The following is a 22433-nucleotide window of genomic DNA, read 5'->3' on the forward strand; positions in this document are numbered from 1 at the left end:
TATTAACCTCCATAGGAGACCAATTCATTACCTTGCCATCCAAAAGCCATACAGGGTTCGAATTTACATCTTGGTGACCTACCCCTCATCATTATGAACGAGGACAAGCTAGTGTTAGTTTGAGCTGTAATTCTATAGGACCACACAGCCTTTTGCACCTGAACTTTCCAGTCTAATTTTCTGTTCACTGACGCTTGTATGATGCCTTTAATTTCCCTGTTAAATCTCTCCACTGTGCCATTGCCACTGGGATTATATAATGCGTGGTTTAATGTTTAACACCACATCTATCAAAATAATCCTTCGCTAATTTAGACATAAATTGAACACCATTATCCGTTAGAATGCACACTGGTAAGGCTTCCATAATAAAGATTTTATCTAAAAATTTGAGAACAATTTGTGTATCAATCCTGTCAACAAACTTGACAATTGGCCATTTCGAAAAAAGATCAATAGCTACCAATCCAAACTCCTTTAGTTCTCCTATAGGTACAATAATGTCAACAGCAACAGTACTGGTAGGTTTCAGTCATATGCTATATACAACTGTCACCCTAGGCACAGGATAGTTGCTGAGAAATCCAGCCTTCTTTATGAATGATTCTTCACTCCTTGTTAGTTTCATTTATTCAGTTTTATTTCATTTAGCTTGAATATTGTGTTCAATTCACATTGTATTTCATTGTTTTTTTAAAGTATATACTCCATCCAATGCATTTCGGCGGTTAAACCGCCTTCATCAGGGAAACCATCTGTAAATATCAAGCAATAATATCTCTAAGAATACAATATTATAACATCCACAAACATCCAATTTATACCTCCTGTGCAACTTATTGCCACAACTACTAAAACGGATCTCCATTCTCTACACTGCCATTCTGTTTATCGAGTATTTCTGATATGCTGTTCTAGAAGATCCAAATTAATAAACAATCTTACTCTCTATATTTTGTGATCTTGATTAAATAAGCTCTGTCCGTGCATCTTGCTATTAGTCTATACATTTCTCCTGAAAGATACTGTCACTCACTATAAATGTTGTGCGAGCGGCTTTTTAACATTCCGTTATTAAGTATAAACTTCCTTCCCTCTTTGTTTAATGGCGCGCTGCCTTCAACATATTGCGATATTAACACTCCTATGGTCATAAAGCCCTGCTCTTTCTGCCCGCTAACTCTCTCACCTCTGTACTCTCTGTCGCGGTTCAGCTGTTTCCGTGATGTCTTTCACTGACGCTTGTATGATGCCTTTAATTACCCTGTTAAATTTCTCCACTGTGCCATTGCCACTGGGATTATATAATGCTGTGGTTTTATGTTTAACACCACATCTATCAAAATAATCCTTCGCTAATTTAGACATAAATTCAACACTATTATCTGTTAGAATGCACACTGGTAAGGCTTCCATAATAAAGATTTTATCCAAAAACTTGAGAACAGTTTGTGTATCAATCCTGTCAACAAACTTGACAATTGGCCATTTCGAAAAAAGATCAATAGCTACCAATCTAAACTCCTTTAGTTCTCTTATAGGTCCAATAATGTCAACAGCAACAGTATCCCATGTAAGATCAGGAATTGAGCCATCACTCATTGTAGGCTTCAAGGTTCTAAGTGTCTTGTCAACGGAATTACAAACTACACATCTTTTCACAAAATCCTCAACAACACCATCAATACCTGGCCACCAAAACATTCCCTTTACAATAGATTTGGTCCTCATAATCCCAAAATGACCTTCATGACATAATTGTAGTACTTTATTCCTCAATGACAACGGTGGAACAATTCTATCACCTCTGAAAAGTACACCATTATCACTAGATAATTCCATGCGAACTTGCCAAAAGGCATTTAAACCTCCTTTGATATCACTCTTCCTAGGCCAACCTTTACAGTTGATTCCATCACTTCCCTCAACACAGTATCTTTTTCTTGCTCATCCATCCAATCAGTTTTATTAATGGCAGGTGCACCAGAATCATGTACTAAAGCCACACAGAAATCATTCCAAGGATCATCAACACACTCCTCAAGAGGAGATGGTAACCTGGATAAACAGAAAGAGTCTAGGATGGATGCACAGCCATTTAATTATCAATTTGTGAAGGTTAGGTTCTCCGTGGGTGGCGTTAATACCCCTGAAACGCCTTTCAGTAACAGTAAGATATGTGATTCCAGTGGGTCACTGGGACCATCCCCTTGGGAACACTATTCTCTCCTCTTATAATCAGAGGATTCCACACAGTTTATTATAAACCCAATGGCAACAACGTTGCAGTAACAAGCAAAGAACGATATAGAAACCGAGTTCTCGGTCATTCAAACCCTCGCTCTTCGAACATCAGTCTTACCCAGCTTTAGAGCTTGGAGCATTGAAGGACAGGCATTGTTATTCCCTGATGAAGGGTTCGAAATGCTGCCCGAAATGCATTGGATATTATGTATAATAATGATGCCTCATTGATGAAAAATGTGAAAATTCAAGTCATTGAATATGCTTTAACCAATATTCGTTGAAAAAAGAGAACATCTACACATAAATGAAATTATAAACTGAATAAACTGTGTGGAACCTGGATAAACAATCAGCAATAAGATTTTCTCCTCCGGGTAAGTAAACCATTTTATAGATGTTTTCTTTCATTCGCATAGACAATCTTGCCAGTCTTGCAGACGCACCAGATATACCTTCACATGATAAAATGCGAATTAACGGCCTATGATCGGTGCGAATAATAACTGGTTTGCCCCACACAAAGGCCCGAAAGTGTTCCAAAGCCCATGCGCAAGCCAAAGCCTCCCTTTCTATAATCGGATACCTACTTTCAGCAGGAGAAAGGGCTCTGGAGGCAAAAAGAATTATTTTTTCCTTTCCATCTAACCCCCTTTGTGATAACACCGCTCCCAGGCCTTTATCACTTGCATCCGTTGTTAACAAGCACTCTACATTAGGGTCAAAGCTGGCAAGTGCACTCACATTTTGTAAATCAACTTTGATCATTGTAAATTCCTCTTCACACACCTTAGTCCATTCAAACTTTGCGTTTTTCTTGAGAAGAGCACGAATGTTGAAAACGTTTGAAGCAAAATTTCTTATAAATTTTGCACAATACTCGGGGGGGGGGGCGGAGCTAGCCAGGTCGGAGATGGCCGCCTGAATCGTTTGCTCCTCCGCCTAAGCAACTATCCTCGCAATTATCCTGCAGGTGACGGTGCCCAACAGTGCTAATAAGACCTTGTAATCGCTTTATGAGGTGAGGAGCGGATGCTGGCTTGGAAACGACGGGCTCCGAACCCAGGAAGTGCTGTTTCTAGGTCGCCTTGGCGAGAGGCGACTGGAGCGGAGCCGCGGCCTGCCAGGGAACCGCATGACTGAGCTGCCGGACCCCGGGGACCCGCTGTAAGGTGAGAGCATCGGACGACTAAGACGGCGGTGCACCACGTTGCTGCAGAGCCATAGCCGTTCGCGCGTGAATCAGGCCCGGCCCAGAGGGCGGAGAGACTGTGCGGGAGAGTGACGCCCCGCCTCGGGATCCTGCTGCTGCGCCGGCCCTTCACGCGAGTGCCCGGCTTCAATTGCTCTGCCGGGCCTATCCCTCCTGCTGGGCGCCAGTTAACCCGAGACCTGCCCCTGGAACGGAGAAACGGCGGAGACACTCCGAGGAGAGGTGGTGTATACACACGCCGGGGGAGCCGCAATTCTCACCCCCACTAATCCTCGATAGCGTGCTGCGGCCTGCCAGTGCGGCCCAAGGGGTGAATTGACAAGGCGTGGGAAGGACGCACCAGGTCTGGACCCTCCACTTCCCCCCCCCCCTCTCCAACGCTGACCCGGAACGCTACTGTGGCAGCGCGGACTGTACACACAGGGGGACTGCGATCTGGCCCACGAAAGTGATTTCCCAGCGACGCGATTTTGTGATGAGGGAAGTGCACCCTGGGGAAAAGACTGACTGCAGCTAGGTCGGCCTTACTAGTGGTGCTATATTGGCCCCCTCCGTGCTACATAAACGTTACTTTAGCAGACGCTGCTGTTACATGCCCTGTGGATTGAGAGCTCTTGGGCTGAGGGGGGACGGAAGAGTTACTGCTCTGAAGGCCATTTAACGCCTGGGGATTGCTGCGGACACATCCAGGCCTGACGGCTCAAACACCTCTGTTAGCCTTGGAATAGAGGACCTGCATAGATAATACATCTCCTTGACGCTGCGGCTGGGCATAGAGACTGGGAGTAACGTGGCTTGAGTGCAGCTAGAGGTGTTGGTGCGGCCCCAGGACATCGAGATGGGTCGCCCTGATAGAACACAACCTAAGATATCATTTGACTCCTGTAAGAAGCCAAAGTCCACTGACAACCCGGCCCGCGAGGAGGGCGCTGGACAAGGAAAAGCAACAGGGGGTGAGGATACTGAACCGGATCTACGCCACATATTGCTCGCCATGGAAAAGAATTTACAGGGCGGAATTGCGTCTTTGGGAACCAAACTCGAAGCCTTAATGTACCGCATGGCGGAGCGGCTCGATAAGCATGCCGAACGCCTGGACATGTCAGAGCGTCGCTTTGGTGAGGTGGAGGAGGCTCAAACAACCCTGGACACAGAACATAAACAGCTAGGTAAAGTGATCCAAATACTCCAACCGGCAACATGGAACTCTTCGTGGAGGCCCTTTTAAAGAAACTGTTGGGTGAATCTGCATTTTCTGGGGTGTTTGTGGTGGAGAGAGCACACAGTACGTTAGGCCTGAGACCAAAGCCGGCGGTCCCCACCTCGTCCAATTGTAGCAAAACTATTAAATTACAGAGACCGTGACGTTGCTCCTAAGCTGGCCAGAGAGAAGCAACCTCTGCACTACGAGAGGAGCACTATTTCCCTGTTTCCCAACTTCACGGCCAGAGTACAGGAGGCACAACGCCAATTTGTCCCCATGAAGCGCCAACTGAGAGAGCTCGGGGTCGACTATGCAATGCTTTATCCAGCCAAACTGCGGATCAACAGGCAGGGAAGGTCTACAATCTTCACAGATCCAAAAGCACTTCAGAAAGCCATGAAAGACTGGCGGAAGGTCCAGCAAAGCTTTGCGGACGACGAACTATCGGAAGAGGCCTCGGGAGGGCCCATGGATGAGCAAGACTGACTCTAGGACCCGCTCACACGTGTGCTATTTATCCGCAGTGACTGCGGTGTGAAGTGATCTATTTATGTGACTTCGGGTGTTGCCTCACAGCAGCGGGATAATACCTTGGCTGCATTGATGTTGCATCGGGGACTGCTGTGGTGACGCAGGGTAACAGTGGGTTTAGAGTAACCTGGGGTAGGGGTACTTTTTCATTTTCGCTTTTAGGGTAAGTGATTGAGTTTTTCGATGTGTTACTTATATGCCTTCTATTGTGCCCGATATGGGCTATCTATGACCCTACAACAGATAGGAACTGGGTAGTTAGTCACCCATTGTGAAGATATTTGCTTACTTTACATTCTGTATGTAGGGGAAGGGGTCGAACGGTATGTTATGACAGCCGCAGCAAATAAGTAGTACTCATAACGGTCACAGGACACACACTGAACATTCCAGAGAGCACTGATTATCACCTAATACTATATTTGTTTGGGCGGGGGGCAGAGCGAGGCGGCAAGTTTCTTTATCATCTGTTATTGCAGACTATTTGCGAGCAGGCTACCTACGCCCCTGAGTGTGGAACACCTTCCTTGCCTGCCTTCCCTATGGAGGGCATTTTTCTTTCTAGTTCAACTCAGATTGTTTGCTTTTGGATTTGGCTCGGGGATGCGGGTAGTGGGGTGTAGGGTGGTTGGGCTAATTACTGGTTATTTTGGAACGGGGAGGAGGGAAGGGGGAAGCGGGGATTTGGAGCACGGCCATGTTGGGGTTGGGCATGCGTGGGTGGGGGGAAGGGCACTGTTGCAGGATTATCTCTTGTTGCTGTTTATGCAAATGATTGAATGCATATTTGTTGAGGATGTACTCGGACAAAAATCACAAAAAACCTAGTCCTCAGGGCAATTAATCTTAAAGATCTGTGAACATATGTGGATTGCCAAAGAGATCATTCCAATCACACCTCTAATTCTAGAGATTGTTTACCATGTTCCAGACTAATGCCAGAAAATTAATAAAAAATAGCCAATCTCTGATAAACATATAACTAGACAACACAGTACAAACATCCACTAGAAGGACAACATTTGAAAAAATGTGTGAATAGCTAGATGACACCTCACGGGCGCACCACCAATGGGACCCCTGGTTGGTACTCACCAGGATGGCCCTGTTCTCATCATCGGTGTCACCTAACTTAACGTAAACGTGTCCGACACCCAAAGGAAAAGAAGACAGTGAATGGTGCAGTGTACGCAAAAACTTATATGTGACAAGGACTAACAACGTTCAACATATAACACAGCAACTACTGTGCACACAAGATACAGGAACCTTTTATTTGTATTCTCTTGTTGCCAACAGTAAACATATATACATAAAAAGGAGTGATGCGAATACTACCTATCGATTCGCACTCAGCTCGCAGCCGACATGTTTCATTGCCTTGGTATGATCCAGGCAATTTCTTCAGGGCAAAGATTATTGGAAAGCCACTGCCAGCAATACTGTGTTTTACGTGCTAACTGGCGGCTTTTGCTTTCATACCGTTACTGCTACGTCTTTATAAAATCATGGACCCACTCCCGATCGGTGAGTATGGTCTTTCCTCCCTTCTATTTTTATCCGTGGAGAATACTCGTTCTGCGTCTTCTCAGCTCAGATTTTTGATTGACTGAGTGGAGGGCGACCTAGTCCTATAATTCCCTCTTGACTCCTAGTATATGGATATGAGGATGTACTCGGAACTTCTATTGGCAGTGATGTTGACGGATGTGTGCGTTGCTTTTTGACACGTTAAGAAGCGCTTGCTGACATACACCCAGATTACCCGCACAATGACCAGTCACTTGCGCGACGATGACATGGACCCTCCTTGCCCACCGTCCCCTGACATGACACAACGACCACAGGACAATGACACTATCACTTTGTTGACTTGGAATGTTAGAGGACTAAATGACCACAGGAAGGTCCTGAAGGTTCTCCAGTACCTTTCGAGGCATGCGATTGACATTGCACTATTGTAGGAGACCCATTTAAGGACAGACAGCTCGACACTACGCTACAGGGGGCTCCATAACCGTCTTAACGCCGCTGGCTTCACCTCGAGTGCCAGGGGAGTGCTGATTTGGGTGAATCCGAGGTCCCATTTTACTTGCTACTGACCCTGAAGGGCGATACGCGATTACGAAATGTACTGGTAAAGGTATGACATTTCACGTGATCAACACGTATGGCCCAAACTTTGACTACCCCTCGTTTTATGTAACTCTAGCTAGTAAAATTAGAGATTTGGGAGAGGGACAGGTCCTGTGGGGCGGCGACCCACAGGACTGGAGAGTGTGGCTCACTGGTTAGAAGCGGCAGACCCTGATGCAGAGGTTTGACCCGGGACCAGGGTTCAATTCCCGACGCGGCAGGGTCTTGGGCTCAATGTCCACGGACTCAATAATTCTTGCCTTGGTGCCTACTCTAATCATGGGTCCCACTCTGCAACTCTGGGCAATAGCTTGCTTAATCTCCACAACGGCCCCCAAAGCGCTGGGATGCCTGGCTTCACCTTGGGGGTGCCCAGTAGGGGGCATCTCACAGGGAAAGCCAGGAAGGGTTCCACAGCGGTATACAGCGCCAGGATGCCTGAAAGGTGATAGTGCGCTTTACAAGTATACAAGTATACGTACATTAAACTTGACGCGGCACCCGTCCCTGGACCGATCGGACGGACCTAGCAGACGCCCTCTGGCATCTTCTTGCATCCTTGACGCTGAGATGACCCGATTGGGATTACAGGACATTTGGAGGACTAAACACCCTTCACTAGGGGGGTACACACACTACTCGTCACAACATGACATACACATCCGCATTGAGTATTGGCTCCTCTCTGCGCACCTCCTCTCAAGGGTGCAGCCGTGTGTGACAATACCGTGTACTTATTCGGACCACTCTCCGGTGCTGGTTGCCCTCCGCGCCCCGGCGCGTCGCCCGCCACCTTTTTCCTGGCGTCTACCTCCATATGCATTGCTCGATGACACATTTCGCGAGGAAGTGGCTACCGAAATTGAGGACTCTTTTGGCAGAAACGAGGGCACGGTAGACTCCTTCCTTATGATGTGGGAGACCTTTAAGGCATATATACGTGGCGTCATTATTTCGAAACATACTGGAGTCTTCAAATCCATCCGAGATCGACTGTCTCTTTTAGAGAACAGACAGAAAGACATCGAGGCGCGTCATCTTCTGGATTCGAGTGTAGACCTGACGCAGGAACTAGCGCAAACGATTCGTGAATACCACGAAGAGGCAGATGCTGAGGTAAAGCATCTTGGGAAATACGCTATTGCCAGATCGTATGGCGAGAGTGAACGCCTGGGTGCGGTTTTGGCGAAGATGGAAGATGGCTAAACAACGCAGACAAAATGCATCATTGCCCGCTCTGAGCTCTCCACTCACTGGGGAAGAGCTAGACGACGCAGCGGCGACGGCCCGTTTTTGTGAATACTATGCAGAACTGTACGCCTCCAGAGGCCCGATGTCAGACGAACGCATCATGGATTATCTAACACATATTCAATTGCCTTGGCTCACCAACACCCATCGTGAGTTCCTGGCACGTCCTTTTTAGAGGGAGGAGATTGTCTGGGCGTTGTCATCTATGAGTGCATGCAGTGCACCGGGTAGTGATGGTTTTCCAGCCTCGTTTTATAAAACGTTCTCCGAGCTGCTGATCTCTAAACTGTTGAAGCTTGTTGAACAGATCGCAGAAGGGGGACGGATGCCCCCAACAATGCGTGAGGCAGTTATCATAGCTCTCCTAAAACCTGGTAAGCCCTTGGAGGATTGTGCCTCCTATCGACCACTATCTCTTATTAATGTAGATGCAAAGATCTTTGCAAAAATAATTGCTTTTTCGTCTTAGTCCTCTGATATCGACTCTTGTGGCCCCCGAACAGGCGGGATTTGTTCCAAGCCGTACTTTGACATATAATTTGCGAACATTGTTTGCAGCATTCCAGCATACGAGACAGGAAGTGCCGGCAGTAGCAGTATTCCTGGATATGGAAAAGGTGTTTGATTCTGTCGAATGGCCTTTCCTCCGATCTGTGTTACAACGCATGGGTGTTGGGGAACTTTTCATACAACTGCTGAACACGCTATACACATCACCTACGGCGCGTGTCCGCATAGGATCATTTACGTCGGAACCCTTCGGTGTTGGCTGCGGCACTAGACAGAGCTGTCCCCTCTCCCGTCTCCTTTATGCCCTGGTTGCAGGGCCCCTCGCGTGCGCCTTGCGGGAGTACCTTGGGCACCGTGGTATCCGTTTTCCTGGGTATAATTTGATAGTATCCACGTATGCGGATGACACCTTACTTTATGTGCGAGACCCGGAAACTAATCTCTCAAGAGTACTGAGAGAAGTGGTCTTGTTTGGATCACTATCTGGGATTCAAGTGAACTGGAACAAAACCCTAATGTTCCCTCTCACCCCAGCCACGAGTAGGGTAGAGTCGGATTACCCCATACAATGGACCACGGATTTGGTCAGATACCTGGGCAAACGGCTCCACACGGACGCGGAGGTGGTCCTAAGGTAAAATTATGGTGTGGCTGTCTCCAAATTGGAAGAAAATGTAGAAAAATGGATCGGACAACCTCTTTCCTTAATGGGCCGCATCTCACTATTGAAAATGATAGTACTCCCCTGTTTCTTATTCCTTTTTAGCAATATCCGCATGGTATGATATAGCAAGTTTTTTAAGCAACTGCATAGCCTGATATTACGACTGGTCTGGGCCGGCAAGCAACCTAGGGTGGCATGGGATATCCTTATCCGACCTTATGAGGACGGAGGCATGCAAGCTCCTGATCTGGAAATATATTGCCGAGCCGCTCAGGGCACCCACGCGTATTGCTGGATGCATGGTCCAGCTAATGCTCCCCACATACTTATTGAAGGAATAGTGGCTGACCCAACTCCGTTTCCGGCACTCATGGCTCGTCCCCGAGACAGACGTACGGGCCTATTAGATTACCTTAATGCTGTCACGCACGCTTGGTACCATCTTATGGATGCGCAAGCCTGTTCGATACTGTATGCGCCGGGGGCCAAACTCGAATGGTGCTCATGGCTAGGCCCATGTAGGGACAGAGGTGTTTTATCAGCACTTGCAAAATTAAACTTAACCACCATGGGAGATCCTTTTGTTAATGGCAAGGCTCGCACGTGGGAAGAGGTGGACGCAGGAGATGGTCCAAGCGCTCAGCCTCTCGCTCGGTTCCAGTTCCACAGGGTGAGGATTGCCCTAAGAGAATTACTTGGGGAGGATATGGGAGAACCACCGACAGTACAGACATACAACTATGTGGTCACGGCTAAATCTCTGATGCGTCTAATATCACGACTCTATTGTGACACATTGACGGAGAAAACAACACATTACGCTAAACCCAGATTAGCGTGGCAGACAGATTTAGAGATCGATCTCCCTGAGGACAAATGGAGATATTGTTGCGCCAACGTCAGGAGAGTATCCCTTAACGGCCGCCACCGGCTACTGCATTTTAAATTCCTTAATAGGGTGTACTACTCCCCTGAGCGCTTGTTCAGATATGGGTTACGAGATACTCCCAGCTGTGAAAGATGCACGGCGCACTCTGCAGATTTCTTACACCTTGCCTGGCTCTGCCCGAAAGTTGCAGACTTTTGGCACGCGGTTTACTCCGAGGTAAACAGGGTCACTGACTTATCGCTATCCCCCACACCGCTGCTTGAATTGCTGGGCTATTCCAAAGATATAGCACCGGAATTTCGTCGCCTGGTTGATATTGCTTTCCTAGTGGCCAAGCGATGCGTAGCGCTCACTTGGATGAGAGGGCCCGTTCCGTCAATCACTAGGTGGTCTAGGGATATGGTATACTGCTGCACACAAACTGGATTGTACAGCAAATTGTTACCCCCTCGTAATCGGCGGAAGAACTACTGGGTGCTGTACCTGGAGAGGAGACCTGTAGCGGACGATGATGACTCTGAAGACACACAATCAGACTTGGAGACGGGGAGGGCGTGGGAACGCGCGCCGTGGCGTGACGGGAGGGCAACGCAAAACATATACTGAACATACTGACACTGACGATGTAGGAGTGCGACTGGGTATCGACAATACTCGGTGACTCTCACTGTCTGGTGTGGTGTCACACTGTCTGTTATTGATCGCACTTGTCTCGGGACAACGGACAGATCGGCTGGATACGGGCGGTCAGGCAGAAGGGCTACGCACTGATAATATGTATATTGCATTCCACATGATGAATTGATGTGTAGGGGATTGCTTGGAGGGGGATAATTGTTATTGTTGAGAGTAATGCACACAGACTACAATGTATAACAATATCAGTCTGATACGTATGTCAATTTCATTGCCAAATTGATTGTACTCCTTTTTCTTTTTCGATATGCCAATAAATAAACTAATAAAAAAATAAACAAGCATTTACAATGCAACGGTTTCGCCTTTGAAAAATTTAGAGCTATTGGCAATGTAAATGACAATGCCATTTATTTATCTGTTTTCAAAACCAACACATAAATACAAATTTTGTCATTTACAATGCCAATAGCTCAAACTTTTCCAACGGCGAAACAGTTGCATTGTAAATGCTTGTTTTAAAATTCTGAACGCAATCTGGTACTGCCTAACACCCAAGTTGAGTCATAATGGTCTAATAATAAGTATGTAAACTGTTTTGATCAAATTAAAAAAGCTTGGAAAAGTTAATCCCCCGTTCCTCTGCCCACTTGGGTCTCTGAGGTGGGCCCATCATTTTGTGTTACACACTGCTTGTGGGGACTTCTGTGAGGTCAGTGAATATATCATCAATGGAAGGTGCCTGTCTATGGTCAGGCTACACATTACCTGTCGGTGTATGTATGTACGCGTGCATGTATACCACTTATACCGTGCAAACCTAGCTACAAAGTAAAAGTGCTCTTCCCACATCTGGGTGTTACAGTAGGCAGCACAGAAAATTGAGGAGTTGGAATATCAACCTCCTCTCTCCCTGCCATCACCTCATCTCGCTCTATACCTGGCCATCCTCTCACTGTGCCTCCACTTCTACCTCATTTTTCTACCTCCATCTCATCCTTCTCTCTCGCCTCAGCATTCACTCTTTCATACCTTTCTCTCACTTTCATCCTCACCAACATTCTTCTCTCCAAATCACAGCCCTCACTCTCTTCCCCACTATCCTCCCTTTCTTTGCCCTACCGCCCCGGTCTCCCCCTCACTCTCCTACCTATCACCCTCCCCTCTTCACTATCCCGACTTACTATCTCAGCCAGCTCTCTCTCCACCTCAAACTTAATCACTTAAGAAAAGTATGAGAGAGAGATGGCTGGGTTGTGCGCTACAGCTTTAATCCACAGCATGGCCAAATCATCCCTTCATTCTTCTTGGGACAATAACTGCATAACAAACAGTTGGGATCTCTCTCTCCTTTTTCTCTCACACAAAGCAAACAATTTAAAATGCAGGCAGATTACTTGCTACAATGTGCTTATTCTATGGGCATATAGAGCAGCAGTTCTGTACATTTCAGCACCTTTGTTAAACGGATTAGACATGAATCCGGAGGCTCACAGGGACCTGGGTACTTAGGTAGCAGAGACCTCCGTATATCTCCCACCGCTCTGCTCACAGGAAGGTGCTCTCCCCCTCGCCTATAGCGCCTAGTTAGAGGCTAAATTAGAAATGAGAGGCCCTGGGCGGGGGTGAAAGCGAGAAGGAGGGGGGAGGAACAGCAGGGACTGAGTGAGGGGACAAACTTGTTTATGCTTCGAGGCGCTGGTGATCTTGAAATAAAATAAAAGATCCAAAAAAGGTTTTTTGAAAGGTCCTTTCGCCGCTGGCTCTGAAAGTAGACGCCTCTGCCTCTTACTCCTGTAAGTTCTTTTCCATCCCTGACTTCACCCTTTGAAATAGTTGTTCTGACTTTGCTTACTCATTCTATACCCATTTTGTGATTTTCTCTGTATTGCTCAGAGTCAAAGTCTACTTCATTGTGGGTGAACAGAGGAGGCGAGGCTGCTGTTCTGCCCAAAGCAAGGCACTCCCTCCAAACATAAAGCGAATTTGGCGAGCGCAGCCTGTCACATCATATATGCCAATAGAAACATATACTCGTTGCAGAGCAGGCTCGTTGTTAGGTATGCGCACGGCAGCCGGGATCCTGGAAGAGGCGCTGACCTACTTCCGGCTGCGGATGAAACGGTCATGTCGACAGATGTTAATCTTCTAATCACTTTTCATGTAAAGTGCTTCCAACGCCATCGTCTGCGAATAACGCAGCACCTAAGAAGTATGCCGACGTCAGGAGTCCCGCGCCACCCCCGAACCCACCCGAAAGGCAGCGAGTGGGCGCAGGCATTACTGCCCCTCGGTGAAAGGCTGATTTGTTCTGCCTCAGCGCCCACGGGCTGCTATTTGCATTTCAAATTCCTCAGGTTACACCGGGCCTTTTACTGCGGAGCACGAGCGCAGGGCACAATACGGCGCCCATGGGGCGTGAGCATATGGATCAAATAAAAGGCGGGGCGAATATATTTAGCAAAAGAGGGGGAGGAGTGCAGCAAGTGGCTCTTTCCACTAAAAGAGGGGAAGTTTCTATAAACGGGGACAAGATCGTGCAGTAGCCGTTCTGCAGATCGGAACACAAAGTGCAATCCACAACATTGGCAGCTTTTTCGGTTACAATTATGGGCTGTCCGATTTGCATCAGCAAACAACGTCTGGTTGTCATTCTACACCACCCAGCCCCCTCCTTCTCTCTCTCTCTCTCACACACACACACACACTGCCCCAATTCCAACACCCCACCCTTTTTTGCTGCTGAAAACAAAGTTCCATGCCTTGGAAGGAAGTTTCCCCAAACTTTCCAAAAAAACACTGGCAATGAAGTCACTGGCCCACGCTCCGTCAAAATACCGATTTCTATGGAGGGGAAGCGCTCTGACACCATCGGGTAAAGTCCGCGCTATATACAATTGCATAAAATAAAAATAAAATAAATAAATAAATCCACATACATTGAAGACCACCCTGAGATCAAACCGGTTTCTTTCTGTGTGTCCTGGGGAGTAGTGGCAGCGAGAGAGCCTCCATTCTTCCGCCCCGGCGCGTCAAGACTGCTTCAAGCACCACTGCCCCCACCCCCTCTCCCCGCATAACATGCAGCCGGAGACACACAGGTCATGTAACATACAAATCTGGCATTCTGCGCACACATGCCAGCCACCCCCGATCAATGCTAACAGCAAAGCCCTTAATAATTCAAGTGGCTGCGACTGCCCGGCGATGAGACACCCCATCCGCCAAATAATCGAGGAGCATAATTGTATATACGGTGTGCCGTTTCCTTATAAAAAAAATATATATGGGATTAATTCGGGTGATTTATAAAGTGGGGGTACAGAGCGGACAATCCTCCCACCGCCCCCGCTGCCTGCAGTAACATGACCCCTTGTGCAAATAGGCTGGGGGGGAAACAGCATAAACTTCCATTTGCAAAGTCGTCAAATGGCTCAGTTGTTTAGATGTTAATTGGGGACATCGGGTCTCCCGTGCCCCGTCGGAGGTATAGAAATGGCGATATCGAACACTCACGACACGGAAGGTTACTCGCACGATCTCTTACCTCGACTTTAGGGAACGGTGTGTTTTTAATAGCGAGGACGCAAATGGGAGATTCTGAAGGTGTAATAAGGGAAGGACTGCACATGACTGACTGGGCGCCGGCTCCATTTTGGCGCAGGGGACACGTTGCCAAACCCCTTCAATTGTGCCCGGCTCCACGCGCTCCTTTAACGCGGATTGGGGTAACAGGCTGGTGGCAGGGGTGTTTTAAATGTAATCTGGCACTTTTCAAGTAGGGTTTGGGGAAAAAAACTGGCATTTACTTGGTTGTAAGGTGTACAGGTTAGCGTCTCCCCCCGGACTGCAGAATGGTTTGCCCTCTATTAAATGCACACAGTGTCTACTATTGTCTCATCAGCACAAAGTTCTGGTACAATGCGGGAAAGTGTAGAGCTTTCACAACGAGCTCTGTTTGACCGAGCGCGCAACGTCTAAATTGTGACTTTTTTTCAAATATCTTGGCTTAACTTAATATATTCTGCTTTTCAGAGGATGTTCGACCTTTTAGATCTATCTGTGCTCTGCGGATAGAGTTTCAGTCGTGTGCTTTTCTAATAAGTAAACACCTTATAGCACTTAGTTGCCAATCTCTCCTCAGTCACTCATTGTCTCTACTGATAGATATGCATATGCCAAAGGAACGCTCGTTTCCCTATTTAGATGGTGTTTATCTGGCGCGAAATATAGATATTTGTTTTTCAAGCCCGCCCCCAAAAAACAAACACACACCTCTTGCATAATAAAAGTCGGTAGCTATAGTCAACAAGCACCTACGAGGACAGGGGGGAGGGGGGAGGGGCGGGAGAGCACACGGACAGCGCGAGGGGGGGGGGGGCGGCAAAGACACGGACAGCGGGAGGGGGGGGAGAGGAACGCACTCACCTGGACTTCTTCCGGCGGCCGTGGTCGGCATTAAATGAGGAAAACACACAAAAAAAACAAGTCAGGTCCCGGGCCGCGCTGTGATTGGCTGACGTCACGGGGGTGTCCCGGCCGGCAGCCAATCACAGCGCGGCCCGGGAATGACGTCACGGGGGTGTCCCGGGCCGGCAGCCAATCGCAGCGCGGCCCGGGACAAAGGGGCGGGGCTTAAAAAAAGCACCAGAAACGCCCCCGAATCGCGTTTTCGTGAGAAAGCGCGATTGACAGCCTCTGCCTCCCAATGGCTAGCCTCCATTTATGGAGCTAACCAATTGGAAACAGAGGCTGTCCTAACCTCACTACTAAACACAAAAGATTTCGACTGGGAGGGGCTTCGCCCCTCGCCAAAAGTCGAAACCTAAAAATTGCACAATACTCAGCCATGCCAATAAACGCTCTCACTTCTTCCTTTGTGGTCGGTACAGGGGATTTTACAATATTTTCTTCCAATGTAGGTTTCGGTCTGACACCTTCTTCACTAATAATGTGACCCAAATATGACACGCTCCTTTGACCAAATTTACATTTAGATAGTTCTACTGTCAAACCAGCGGATTGTAAAGTTTCTAGCACCTGCTTTAATTTGAAATCATGATTCAATTTGTCAGCCGCTGCAACCAGAATGTCATCTTGAAAGAAGGAAACCAAAAAGTTTATGCATTAGGCGCTGGAAGACATCTGTGGCTGATGCCAGCCCAAAAGGCATACACCTGAACTGGTAACAGCCAAACAGTGTTATAAACGCCGTAAGTTTCCTAGACTCGGGATCTAACTCCACCTGATGATATGCGGCAGAGAGATAATTCGTGGAAAACCACGTTGCACCTCTCAACGAAGAGACCATTTCATTAATTCTTGGCAGGAGAAACTTATCAATTACGATATTATTATTCAGGTGGCGCAAATCAATGCATAAACAAATTTTTCCGTTGGGTTTTCGGCCAACCACAATTGGAGAAATCCATTCAGATGTTTCAATTACTCCTTTAGATAAAAACCCTTGAATCTCTTTTTTAACCTCCTCTCTGATCAGCATGGGACTCGGTCTTACCTTGTTTACTTTGGGTTGAGCATTTGCTTTTAAAATAATTTTGTGCTCAAACCCTCTTAGTGCACCCAACTCTTTACTAAAGACTTTCGGAAAACTTTCAAATAGCACATCCCCCAGTTTACTACTTTCATCCATAATCAGGACTTTTTCTTTGCTATTGGGGTCGAATATAATGTTTAAATTCTTCTGGTCATACCATCCCAAAACAGATGGTCCCATCTTTGCTACATACAACTTCCCTTTAGTGGGCCTTCCTTTGAATAAAAAGGTAAGCTAACTGAAACCCAGCATGTCAATTTTTTCTCCCGTATAGCTAACAGGGCTGATATCCGATGTATTCAAATGTTCCCCAATCTTACCAACAAATTTTTGTTTCCAGACCTCCTCATTCACGATGGTGTAAGGGGATGCAGAGTCCCCATAAACGTTCACAATTACTCCCCCCAAAGATATTTCGCATATGGGCTTGCCTTCCAAGGAATTCTCTGAGATATTTATAACATTATTCCCTCTGACATTCTTCACACATTCATCATCCGCCACATCGTCTTCCACATCATCAATTTCCTTATCGCAAATGTACTTTACATTGCTACGCCTACGGCACATTTTTACTAAAATGACCGATTAGTCCACATATGCCACATTTCTTCTCCAGTGCAGGACACGTTTTACTGAAAGCCAAATGTTCCTTGCTATCACACCTATAACATCTTCTTTCTTCCACATTCTTATTCTGAAACTTCGTCCGTTGATTTATCCATCTTCCTCGCTACTGTTGTCGATAACTCTTCACATGACCCTGAATTTTGCATATAGCTCCAGATGTTTTAGTTACATCCTTATCAGTCTCTTTAATAACCGTAGCACAGCTACCAGACATCTCTGATTTTCTCATTTTGGCTACAGCATCATCTAATGGTGCGTCTCCGTTAACCCACATACGATCTTGTAGAGCAGAATTATTATTATGCATGACAAATTGATCGAGGATTAAATCATCATGCAATCCACCAAACTTGCAGTCAATAGCCTGTTTTTATAAATCATCAATCCACTCATCAACAGTCTCTTCCTTTATCTGTTTCCTTTGAAAGAATTTATGCCTTATAACACCAATGCATACCTTTGGCGCAAAATATTTATCCATACCTTTAATTGAATTGTCAAATTCATCCAATTCTGGATCTGTACATTTACTCATCCTTGAATACGTTTTTAAGCCCATGGGTCCCAAGGAATGTAACAAAATCCTCTTTTTCTGTTCAGATTTCATCTTCTTGGCTTCATCCACCACCTCTATGTAATTTATAAAATATTCCTTCCACTCAATCCATTTTATATTTGGTTGTGCACCCTTAAACAAGAATGGCTCAGGAGAACTAATTGGAAAATGTTGTTGCGCCATGTCTTTATTTATGCTTGCAGTGTAATCACCTTCCTCCATACACAATCTAACAATGAATAGTGTATTATTGTAGAGGTTCCTCAATAAAATAACTTTACCCCGACTTTCTCACCTGTTGCTTCTTGAATGCCAAAATTCCTTAACTACGATATAAAAATCAGTTTCCCCGTTAATCCCGATGAGTCCTCACTCGGTTTCTATGTAATTGATCCTCCTGTGATGATTGGTGTGTGAGACACTCAAAATGGCCGTCCCTTTAGGTCACGTAGTGTGACCCCGCGTGCTGACGTCACTCTGCTTCTCCGACGACAGTATGCTGCTTGCGCATGCCTGGTGACGCGCAAAAACAACCACGCGTCACCCACTCCGCGCTCATCAACGTCGGAATGCCGCCGCTGCTCGAATAATGCAGCCGGAGGCGTTCACTCCAACGGTCACCGCGTAACCTCACAACCAGGTAAAATTTGCCACATATGTTGCCAGGGGTGTTGCAAGGGGTAATTCGAGTAAATATGAAAGTAATTTACTCACGAAATTCCTCCGACGATTCAAAGTGTCGATCCAGTATTTCCAAGTGCACAGTTGTGAATCACGAAGAGTGTAAATCCTTGAAAACAGTACAGGTTTTCCTTGTCGCCAATTTGTAGTGGAGGAGTCACACAGTAATTATATTAAAATACCTTTATTGGTCAAGAATTAAGATATAATGACAATAGGTGAGCGCCAGGGAAAAGATGCATCCAGTCTTCAGGCAACTCACTAACTGACAACCTCACCTAGAATAATACATGTCCTAACATTCTTTAGTTCTAACACACGAGCATTTAAAGAGACACAGTAAGCAATACAACATAGAACTTGCTTTGTAAGAGAAAGCAATTATTATCTGAGCTGCTAAAGAGGCTGTCAAAAATGTATACCCATTATTTAAATATTTTTAGGAGGCATCTTAATATAGCTTCAACGTTCTTCTCTTTGACACTTGTGATAATGTTTTGGCAAATTCGATTTGCATATGTATGGCATTTCCATGTTTACTTTTTGAACATGTGAAACATTTCCATGCCTTGTGTGTTAAACTTTGAGTGGCATTCATCTCAAGTAGAGTGCTGCGTCCAGTAATTTAATTTAAAATAGAGTAGTCCTGGAACTCACTATTCCCAGTACCTATTTGCTTCTAAAAAGTGCCGGTATTATCCCATTTAATGTATAGTAGCGGTGCTTAGAAATGCAGGTACTCCCCCTTTTCATATTAAATAAGTGCAAATACTCCGTACCAGACAGTACCTGCCCAGTAAAAGCACGTACTCTTTCCTCGAGTGCTGCAACAGCTTGTGTTACAGCACAAGTAGCTGCCAAGCTTCCCTGGCTCGTGTGTGATTAGAGCCTCATCAAGTCCAGGTTTATTTCTTGCATTCTGGGACTTGTAGCCTGTGTTGAGCCATCCACCACCATTGTAAATCTTTTGATATGACGACAGGCTTGTAATTGAGAGAATAAATAAGTAAGCTAGCACTCTGACCCCAGTCTGGAAGAGTGAGCCACATATTAACCCCTTGCGTGCTCGTGACAGAACCGTTCCGTCATTAGCCTAGGGTGGGTTGTGCTGGTGACGGAACGGTTCCGTGACGGCCAGCTCGCCGCGCCTGCGCGGGGCGAATTCCACGCCTTTGCTAAAGGTGCTATTAGGCGGGCGGGGCCGTGACGGAACCGGTCCGTCACAAGCACAGCCCACCTGAGGCTCGTGACGGAGCGGTTCCGTCTCGAGCACGGGAGCGCAGCGCGGCCCCCCCTCCCCCTTAGCACTGCGGTGGAATAGCCGCCGCAGCTAAGGGGTTAATGGCACGTCATATAGCGGAGTAGAAAGCACACTGTACTGGCCATGAGAGTGTGACTGTCTCACATGCCATCAGTCCATTGTCCTGCTCCTCAATTGTGTGCCTGTCTTCTCCACTCTGTCCATAGTCCTGGAGAGGAAAGAGGACTCCTCTGGTCGGTACAGTAACCTTCTTATTCCTGGCCTAAAGTATGCATTGTTTTAATTGCATTTGTACCTCACCTGCCCTGGTTCCAGCAGAACTGTCTTTGCATCCATGCTGGCACATCTGGCTGTGAGGCCTGTTCACCCCTGATAGGCCACTCACAAGTGACACAATATATTGCTTTACTGAAGTCGTGCTTTGTAGGAGAATTTGCATTGACTACTGGTATTTGAGAAATACTGCACTGAATGTCAGCTATATCCACTCATCATCATGGGCAATGTTTGACAAGAGAGTGTTGCACTGTAAACCATAGGCTATGCTTCTTGCACCGCCCCAGTGCAGCTGTCAACTGTTGCTCCTTTAACTGTTACGGTGGGTGCCATAGCCTGTTTGCAGCCACCCTCCATCGCACTGTTTTCATCAGCGATGCAGCACTTGCTGGGCTATGTGGGTGGGTTGCCTCACCAATTACTTTGCAACTGCCAGAGAGTCACTCCTAAGGGTAAAGCGCTTTCTCCTACTCCAGGCAAGGGAGGAGATCAAGCTGTTTCAAAACCTCCCTGAAATTGGGTTGTTGGTTGAGGTGAGGTATGCACCCTTTTAGAGCAACAGCCACAATTCTTGTCAGGGTGAACAACAAAAGTCACCAAATTAACTTGTACCTAGCTTTCTGGTAGCGGGGCACAAAAGCAGTCAGGCTTAACTTAAAGGCAACGTGTAAATTATTTATGCAGCACTCAAACAACAATAAAGTAAAAACACAAGACAAGAAAAATCCCACAACAATTTAGAAAAATAGAAAGCATTTTATTGTTCAAATCTCTTTATTCATTTCAAACAATGCCAGAGATAACGGTATGTGCATATCTGTCGAGTCATAAGCAACTCAATGCATACTTTCGAGGCAATCAAGTAACATTTACAAATGAAAAGAAAGCATGTCCTTCAAATCTCCCTCCCTCCCCCCACCCATCCAAATTCATTTCGCATTTACTTATGACAAATGTACTACATTCTAAATTCTTCATAAAATTAAGTGCCACACATACCTTTTCGGGTATGCTTATATATCGTCCCCTGGACCACAAAGGCAATTTCTTTCAGACCTCACCTCGATAGCGGCAAGTCTTTGAGTCAGCACTGCTAATTTCACAATTCTGGGTGACCTTAACATCCACCTGGATGACCCAAACGACTCTATAGCAAGGGATCTGTCTTTGGGCCTAAATGCCCTTGAATTGCACCAACGTGTCACCGGGCCTACTCATCAAAAGGGTCATCTCCTGGACCCCGTTTTCAGCAACTGTAATAACCTCCAAATTGGAAATTCCTCTCCCCTCCCCTGGTCAGACCACTTCCTTATCCCGTTCACCTGGACCCTACCCGATCACTCCCCCCCCCCACCCCCGTTGGCGCAACGCTCACGTAACTGGTCTAAACTCCACCTAGCTGAGTGGAAGGAACTCCTACTAGGCACTAAACCCACCAATACATCTATCCCCACTCAAGACAATGACAACTTCAACCTGTGGATCACCAGTTCCCTGGATACAGTTTTGCCACTAAAAAATTCCCACCCTAAACGGGGCAATCCTACAGCCCCGTGGTACTCAAACGAGCTGCGAGAGGCAAAACGTGTATGTAAGCGACTGGAGAGGAAATGGCGCCTCAGCTACCTCCCTTCAGATAAATCATGCTATAGAACAGCAATCAAAAACTACAAAACGGAAATTCACCAGGCCCAGGCTAAATACTTTGAACTCAAGATTGAAAACGCAGCGTCCAAACCCAAAGAAATCTATCGAATAGCCAAAACCCTTCTACAACTTCCGGAACCACCGAAGGACCACAACAATACTCAGGCCCATTGCGAGGAAATAGCTGAGTTTTTCCTCCAGAAAATTGAAACGATCAACTCCTCTTTCCCCCTCCTCGTCACTCCACCCACAGATTTCGTCAACACAGGTAGCCCACCAGTCCCTCTCCAGGATCTGAACAGCTTTCCTCCTTTAGAACTTACTAATTTGGAGAGACTTATGGGACAGGTCAAATCTGGATCACCCGCCGACCCTGCTCCCTCCAGTACCCTCACACAGATCACACCTTTGATCTCGCCTATTATTCTAGACCTGCTCAATTCCTCACTCCGTACTGGGATCGTCCCTTCCCTATGGAAAAGAGCAATGGTCAAAGCCCTTCTAAAAAAAAAACAATCTCGACCAATCTAACCCCGCCAACTACCGC

The sequence above is a fragment of the Lissotriton vulgaris genome, chromosome 10, assembly GCF_964263255.1.
Source record: "Lissotriton vulgaris chromosome 10, aLisVul1.2, whole genome shotgun sequence".
Taxonomy (NCBI): domain Eukaryota; kingdom Metazoa; phylum Chordata; class Amphibia; order Caudata; family Salamandridae; genus Lissotriton; species Lissotriton vulgaris.